Raw genomic sequence first — 8,655 nt, forward strand, 5'->3', positions numbered from 1 at the left:
AAGAGTCATCCTGGGGTTGAGTGCTAGGGCATCATAGCTCACAGCAACCTCAAACTCTTGGGCTTAAGCAATTCTCTTGCCTCAGCCTCCCATGTAGCTGGGAATACAGGCACCTGACAAAATGCCTGGCTATTTTTAGAGACAGTGTTTCGCTCTTGCTCAGGCTAGTCTTGAACTTCTGAGCTCAAACAATCTGCCTGCCTCAGCCTCCCAGAGTGTGTGGATTACAGGCATGAGCCACTGAGTCTAGCCTTCAAACTCTTATATTTATAGACACTTGACTTCTTGACTTTGGTTTGCTAGATCATGGTACCTGTGGAAAGGTCTTCCATGACATTTCTGCTTTTTATTTTTTCTTGCCTTCTAACTCTACTATAAATCAACTCTTCCAGGATGACTTCCTTAAACTTACTCAGCTTCTTCTACTCTATTTCCTCCATCATCTTCCCTGTAGAGTTTTACCTGACTCCCCCAGTTCTGAGTACCAATCACTGTTACTGTGTTTTTATGTATAAGAATGGTCTTATCTCCTTCAACAGTTTTCCTAATAAAAACTAGTCTACTTTTTCTACCTACAGTGCTGAGCTTTGCACAGCTGATTAATTTCCCCTCAATATTTATTTAATACAGTAAGTACTTTGCCACTCCCATCTATTAGCTCACAGGTAAACCTTAACCATCTATTATCTCTCCTTCAGAGCAAAACCCAGATGCTATGCTATAACATGGTCTCTTTTATCCCAATGCTAGAGTATATCTGATGATAGAGCAAATGGATTGGAAATTCCAGGTGAGAAAGCAAAATTTAGATTGGAAAGAGAAGGTCCTTTAACAACATCAAATACTTTTCTGTGCTTTAATGGGTAGTTCTATCACCTTTTCTCTTTAGGCTACCCATTTTCTGCCTAATAATATATGACTATTGTAGCTCCCAGCTGTGCTACTTACTAGCTAAGGGAAGGGGCAAGCAGCATTAGTTGAAATGTTCCCAAAGGAGCAGAAAGAACATTCCACTGCCTCCTAAAATAGAACCCCAAGTTTCAAAAGGCCCTTCTCCAAATAACCCATTGGCGCTCACCAGGCCTGAGACTTAATAGCAACCATAAATAGGTTCCAAAATACCCTCATATAATGTGAAATGACTCTACTTAGGCAGAAAAAGAAAGCCTTAATCTAGAACATGGTGACAACATATGAAGGGGGATGGTGAGTGGGTAGGTTAGGATGTTTTTAATGTTAAAACTGAATTCTGGGGTGGCACCTGTGGTTCAGTGAGTAGAGCGCTAGCCCCATATACAGAGTGTAACAGGTTTAAACCCAGCCCTGGCCAAACTGCAACAAAAAATAGCCAGCACTGTGGTGGGTGCCTGTAGTCCCAGCTACGTGGGAGGCTGAGGCAAGAGAATTGCCTAAGCCCAAGAGCTGGAGGTTGCTGTGAGCTGTGATGCCACGGCATTCTACCAAGGGCAACAAAGTGAGACTCTGCCTCTAAAAAAGAAAAAAGAAATTAAAACTGAATTCTGGATTGCATTAATGTACATAGTTATGATTTAATAAAAATAATAATAATAATAAAACACAGGTGGTGCCTGTGGCTCAGTGGGTAGGGCACTGGCCCCATATGCCAAGGTTGGTGAGTTCAAACCTGGCCCTGGCCAAACTGCAACAAAAAAATAGCCAGGTGTTGTGGTGGGTACCTGTAGTCCCAGCTACCTTGGGAGGCTGAGGCAAGAGAAATCTCCTAAGCCCAGGAGTTGGAGGTTGCTGTGAGCTATGATGCCATAGCACTCTACCCAGGGCAACAGAGTGAGACTCTGTCTCAAAGCAAAACAAAACAAAAAAACCCCACACAACCTAAATAAATAAATAAATAAATAAAACTGAATTCTGAACCCAGGTACAGTGGGTCACACCTGTAATCCTAGTACTTTGGGAGGCTGAGGCAGGTGGATTGCTTCAGCTCAGGAGTTGGAGACCAGCCTGAGTAAGAGCAAGACCCCATCTCTACTAAAAAAAATTAAAAAACTAGCAGGTGCCTATAGTCCCAGCTACTTGGAAAACTGAGGCAGGAAGACTGCTTGAGCCCAAGAGTTTGAGATTGCTGTGAACTATGATGCCATAGCACTCTACCCAGGGCAACAGAGTGAGACTCTGTCTTAAAAAAACAACAAGAACAACAACAACAAAAACCCTGAGTTCTGAGTTGATCTTTTTCTTCTTAGGTTCAAGCTCCAGAATAAAACTGGGAACTGAGCATTACTCAGCAGAGAAAGTACTTAGGAATATAATGCAGGGACTGGAGCAGGGTTGGGGAGCATTTGAGGTGAGGTTATCTTCCTATGATATCCAACTCTGATCATACCCACAGTAATTTGCAGAGACATTTGTACAGAAAAAGAGCTACAAAAACAGTTGTACCTATTAACCAACCAACTCCTGCTTAAGTCTGGACTATAGGGATCCTAAGAAGCAAACCTTAGGAGTCGAGACTGTTCCTGACTTCTGCCTACAGATACTGTGTCCTGTGTTAACAATTATGTCCTTAGTGAGCTGGCTTCTTTTATATCTCCTACCTTACAAGTCTATTCCAGAGTGAGCTTAGCTGGGCACATAATAGGCTCTCTAAAAAATAGAATCATAGTGGGAAAAAATTAGAAATTTTTTTTTTGGAGCCAGAGCCTCAAGCTGTCGCCCTGGGTAGAGTGCCGTGGCATCACAGCTCACAGCTCTCAGCAACCTCCAACTCCTGGGCTCAAGAGATTCTCTTGCCTTCACCTCCCGAATAGCTGGGACCACAGGTGCCCACCACAATGCCCAGCTATTTTTTTTTTTGGTTGCAGTCATCATTGTTTGGCAGCCCGGGCTGGATTCAAACCTGCCAGCTCAGGTGTATGTGGCTGGCACCTTAGCCACTTGAGCCACAGGTGCCGAGCCTAAAAATTAGAATTTTTAAACTAGAAGACACCTTACAAATTATCTAGTGACTTGGGAAGTCTTCCAGACGGTTTAGGTAGAACCCAGGTCTCATAATTCCCAATCTGATCCCTTTTTGTGTTATACATAGATAGCTGCCCCACAGCTTTACATAGTCGTATACCAGTATTTTCAAAACTTCTATTTACAAGAATTCTCAGTTCCTGAAGAACAATATTCTGTGTGTTAGACATTGATTGTTCTCATAATTCTGATCTGAAGGGTAAAAAAAAAAAAGGCAGTAGAGAGCAAACTAGTAGCTGAGAAAGGGAAAAAGCTCTTTGACAAACTGACTCCTTACAACCAGAGTATGCATAAAAACTGCCCAAACAGTTGCTGAGTGTTGGGCAGAGCCATCCTGCAATTAAAAACTTAAAGGAAATCATGGGCGGCGCTTGTGGCTCAAAGGAGTAGGGCACCGGCCCCATATGCCTGAGGTGGAGGGTTAGAACCCAGCCCTGGCCAAAAATAAATAAATAAATAAATAAAGGAAATTTTATGAAATATTAGCTCAAAAGGCCTAAAATCTCTAGCTATGTCATTGACCCAAAGACATGTATAAAGGATAGATACTTGTATAAGCATGTAGCATTAAAATCAAATCAAGAACATAGACTACACAGAAAACTGAAGCTACGATATGAAAAGATATTTACTAATGTAAGTAGTAATTAAATTTTTGGTTTAATACAGTATGCATTTAATTCTCAAGTCCTCAAAATTTTGCCAAAGGTTCCCTTTCAGCCAGCTTCCCCTTTCCATTCCCAAATGTTCTCCACCCACACTTCATCCATCTTCACATCGATCATGTACTTATCTTAAAGGGTTTAGATAGTGCCTTGTACCACAATACATGCTCAATTAATGCTTTCCACTACCCTTCATTTTCAATTATACAGATATTAATGCAAAGTTAATTTCTAAATATCACTGTCTATTCTAAGAGATATGTGATTAGAGAATATACAGATTAGAAATATTGACTCTGTCTGAGCCACACAGACACGCCCAAATGCCCTTTGTCCAGACCCTCTGTGGGCATCCCAGGCCTACTCAACAGGGCCTTGCTGTGTCATGCTGCCATCATGGGGGGTGGGGAAGAAGGAGAGGTGGAGGTGATGGAGAATGGAAGCTCTCTGGCTTCTCATATGTGCCTCACTCTGAGCTTGGATTTTCCTATCAGCCATGTCCTTCCCCTATCTTTTCCACTGAGCTGCAAATAAGCATTCCTTTTCCAGAATCTACCCCATACCTAACTCCTGTGAGCTGTACTAATTACAATATGGGATCAAGCAGTTCTCTGACACAGAGACCCTGCCACCTTTCCTGCTTTGAGCTGCCTCTGCAGAGGAAAGATCTGAGATAGGGAGAGAGAAGGAAAATGTGAAAAGAAAGGTCAGAATTACATCCCTTCCCCCAAACTCCCTCCTACAGAGACAAATGTAAGATTAAAAAATCTGCAAGTATGGGGATGTAGAGGCTTGAGAGACATAGGAGTCATCAAATAATTGTTAGAACACATGATAGCTTAAAATGGAAGATACCCAGATAGACAGTATTGAATACACAGGCCAATAAATTATAGAAAAACAAAACATACTTGAAGGAGATAAGTGCTGATAAATAACTACATGTAAATTGCTAGAAATTAGTGTCTGTGTACAGGGTGACAAGGCACGAATGCCATTGTTCAAAGCGCCCCCTTCTCTCCTCTTGATCTGTCCCCCACCAGAAGAAGCTGCTCATCTATCTTTGCAGGCCCCTGCCCCCTCCTTTGGTTTAGTTTACCTGTTATTAATGACTAGCGTGTTCCAAAGACGGAAGGACTGCCTCGGGGGCTCCGGGGTATGCTCTGGACCACAGAAAAAGAAATTGCTGGGGCTTTGTCGGCTTTGTCTTCTCACTCCCTCTCCCTCTACAGTGACTGAGTCTGTCAGCTCAGTCTCCCCCTGCAATGCAGCCCCTCCTAAGGAGGCCGGAAGGACTCCCCGCCCCCTCCCCGCCTGACTCGGCTAATTCAAACGATAGGTTCCAGAGCACTTTAGGGAGGAGAGGGGGTTGGAACATCTCTCTAGGCTTACTGCTGTGCTTGATCATTCCCGATTTTTTCCAGCACCGTGTTGACGAGGGGTGCAATGCATGAACAGCCAGTTGTCCTCCAAATCTGGGTTTATGGATTAAAAACATGAACACTACACGCCAATGGAAAGGAGGAGCGTTCCTTCCCCCCAATTTAAGGACTTCAGGTGACTATGTGTTTTTAAGAATCAGAAAAATTCTGCAACCCTTTCCCCAATTCCTCGTCCCTCCACTGCTCGTGGGGAGTTAAACCTAGCCACCTTCCCTTTGGGGTTGAGCAGGAGAGACGAGGGGAGCGGCTTCTGGGAATCTCTGCACTTGGGCCTGGAGGATCTGGGGGCTCCGTTTCAGATTGCCCTGCAGTGCCTGTCGCGCACAGGGAAGAGCGATTCTGGGGGCCCGGCGTGGGTGTTGAGCCCTTATCTGGGTGTCCACATTACCCAACTCCCCTAGCAGGGGCGGCGGCTTCGGGGACAACCTGGCCCCTCTCGCTTCCCCCACAGCGCAGTGCCGCTGCAGTCGGGGGGAGCTGCGCGCCCGACGCGGAGCCGCGCGGGTTTCGTAATCGCGTCGCCGCCGCTTCCGCCCTCCGCCGCCCCACCTCTGCCGGCCCGCCCTCGGCTCCCCACCGCGCCGAGGAAAGCTCCGGCGCCCCGGCACCGGCGGCCGCCGATTTACTCACCTCCAGCCACTGCGGCCGGGACGCCTAGATGCCGGAGAAGAGCAGGTGACACTGCAGACTTGGTGCCCGGGGCTGCCCGCCACGCCTGCCGGCCCAGGCAGAGACGCGCCGGATGCTGGGGGTGGGGTGGGGGTCCAGAGAGCTCGGGATGCTGCGGCGGTGGGAAGAGCGGCGCGCTCCGCTGTGGCAGCCCTCATCCGCGTCCCGGCTGCGCGCAGGCTAATACTGTGACGAGTGGAAGAGAAAGCAGGGACTGAAGTGTTGGGGGAGGTGGGAGTAGGGCAGGGTCTGAAAGAGTCAAGAAGTCCGGGTCCCAGTTGACGGTGGGAGGGGCAGCGAGTTTCTGCGTAAATTTGGGGGGGGGGGCGGCCAGACATGGAGTCTGTGAGATGAAATCTGTCGGGGCAGGGGAAGTTTAGGGCCTAATCGCTGTTTCCTCATAAGCTCCGGCAAGACCTTTCAGAGGGAGTGGCAAAGCTGGAGCTGGGGTCAGTCACTTGGCTGAAAATGGGTCCACCTCCCTTCTCTAGAGCCCCTCGAGAATCCTCCATGTCTGGTGGTCTGCATACGGGGACCACCTGCAGCTCTGGGCGTGCAGCCAGAGTTGCCCACTCCTTTCTCCCAGTTCTCTTCTCTCCAGCTTCTTCTTGTGAGGGCTTGTCGGGCAGCGGGCTGGAGGCCTGGAGGCTGCAGGCAAAGGGACCGGGAAAACCGGTTTGGGGCTAGAACAGGACCAGGGAACTACCTCTGTACATCCTCACTGGCACCTTGCTCCCATCCCTTCCCTCGCTCACTTCCACCCCAACAGCTTCGAGATCCTGAAGTCCTAGTGTGACCTTGGTGGTGGTAGTGGAGGGGGTGGGGTGTCTTTCCCAGCTCTGTATCTCACTGTTCTTATTTGAGGCTCAAGAAGCCTCTCCTCTGCCACTTGGCTATCAGGATGTGGCTTTATTCTAATTCTGATCCCTCCTGTTGTGTTCCCAGCTCCTCCCCATTCCCTGTGAAATTGAAATGCTGGGCAGTGGATTCAGGTGGCTCTTCCTCTACAGTTTAGCAGCTCGGGACTTCATTTTTCCTCAACCCACTCTTGTCTGGCTGCTTTAAAGGAGAATTACAGCCCATGGCTTTTACTTCCTTTCTGGCCTCCGTCCTGTTCCCTCACACCACATTCACCCTGTCTTGTCTTCACACCCTGACACCGCCCATACATTTCAGAGACCCTAATGTCCTAGGGAATGGAATTTCCTGGTCACTTCTCATCATCATTGGTCATTTCATGCCAAGTCCCACACACGCTGCTTTGCCTCCACCCAGCTCTAGTCAGGTCCCGGGAAAAGAAACAGAAATGTCCTTGTTCCCTCCACTGCCCCTTTCACTCTTTCTTCCTCCCTCTTTTCTCTCCTCTTCCCTCCCAGCACCATCCACCTCTGTCCACCCAGCATTGAGCAGGGTGGGGATATGCTGAAGGGAGAGTCCAGTCTCACTTCAGTCTGTCTGGCGGTGTTGGGGGTTTCCTCTGATTCTTCATTGTTTTCTCCATCCCCCCCCCCCAACCTTACCACCTGCCACCATCACGACAAACCCTGTGACTGACTGTCTGACTTCCCCACTGACCACAGCTCCTCTCTGGACAGCTGTGTTTTGACTTCCGCCCTGTTTGATTACTCCTCCCTTCCAAGGGTGGGAAAGGAAGTACGAGAAAGCCCAAACTCCTGGGTTCTTCCCTCCCCAGAAGCTGTATTTCAGGGTTTGTGTTTTTGTGTAATCTCATCGCAAGCCTGTTAAAACACAATAAAAGAAAACAAAAACTCTCAGTTTTTAAATCACTCTAAGGTGTCAGACCATCAGGATTCCAGGCCTGGAAGGAAAGAAGATTCCTATTCATGTTAAAATGTAATATTCATGAAACTGCCCTGTTTACAATCTTTAATTATGTCGGTACTAGACTATTGGGAAAAGGCAGTGAGTAGAAGAAGAAACCCAGATGTGCCCTGCGCTGATTGGCACTAGTGAAAAGGAAGTTCTTCCTTGGCCACTAGTAGTATTGGAAAGTTCCTTGTGTCTGGTTGGCTGATGAAGCTTAGGGTAGAGTGGTAAGGAGGAAGGAAAGAACAGGTCACAGCATGAGGGGAGGAGGGAGGAACTCTAGGCCCTATGGGGTGTAATGTAGAGCAGAATGACATGGATAGGATGTGTGGAGAGGGTGGGGAGGCTGGAAAAAGATTCTTCATGGGACAGAAGATACCTGGGGCATGTACCTACAACCTGTACACAAATGATCTATACAAGACGCATATGGAGATATAGCCATGCCATGTATGTGCAAACAGATATGTACACAGGAATGCAGTGATAAAGGACACAGATTAACAGAGTATACACAGCCTTCAGGAAGAATCTCAAGGTCAGGTAACAGAAGGACTGCTAAATGGCTTCTGGGAGGGGATGGCTCTCTGTTGAGGGAAATGAGGGGGAAAGAAGGCTGTAAACCTAGGCAGGGAAGAAATTCCTCATTGTAGGAAGTCTTTCTTCAGGCCTAACCCACTCCAGTTAATTTCCTATGACCTAGGTGGCCAAGATTTCTCTTGTTCTTAAAGAAAATCTAGGTGTTGGGGGCAAGGTAAAGAAAAAGGGAGGGGAAAGGGTGGAGGCCTTGTTTGTGAGAACAAAAACCACTATTTCCTCTTCAAAGTCACTTAATGCCCCTCCCCTTTCTGCCCCAAACCCAAGGAGCTGGAGCTTGTAGAACCCCCAGACTTGCTCATTTCTGCCACTATCCTTTGGTCCTCCCCATCCTCTTACCCTAAGCCTTTCATTTCTATACCCCCTCCCGCCTTGGTTCCACTAGCCACTGCTCCTTAGCCCATTGGTATCCTTTTGGTTCTGTTCCTTTTTCTTTTTTTTTTTTTTTTTTTTTTTTT

General features: G+C 47.3%; 2 protein-coding genes across 5 annotated transcripts in view; one reads left to right on the top strand and one right to left on the bottom strand.

Moving 5' to 3' along the window:
• Positions 1-5,098, bottom strand: part of MLLT11 (MLLT11, transcription factor 7 cofactor) — a 6,296-nt gene extending 1,198 nt beyond the window's left edge. Inside the window, exon 1 of the mRNA XM_023519433.1 lies at positions 4,762-5,098. The gene's annotated coding sequence lies outside the window, so the exon portion shown is untranslated. The remainder of the gene's footprint in view (positions 1-4,761) is intronic.
• The window catches only part of CDC42SE1 (CDC42 small effector 1), a 9,278-nt gene continuing 5,712 nt past the window's right edge, over positions 5,090-8,655 (top strand). For 2 of the 4 annotated variants that reach the window (XM_023519434.1, XM_023519436.1), the window contains exon 1: positions 5,090-5,219. The gene's annotated coding sequence lies outside the window, so the exon portion shown is untranslated. Of the gene's footprint in view, positions 5,220-5,655; positions 5,780-8,655 lie in introns of those variants that run through there. The other 2 variants (XM_023519435.1, XM_003800388.3) reach the window with 1 other exon arrangement.

Source organism: Otolemur garnettii, unplaced genomic scaffold (genome assembly GCF_000181295.1).
Source record: "Otolemur garnettii isolate 467f Iridium unplaced genomic scaffold, OtoGar3 scaffold00174, whole genome shotgun sequence".
In the NCBI taxonomy this organism is placed as follows: domain Eukaryota; kingdom Metazoa; phylum Chordata; class Mammalia; order Primates; family Galagidae; genus Otolemur; species Otolemur garnettii.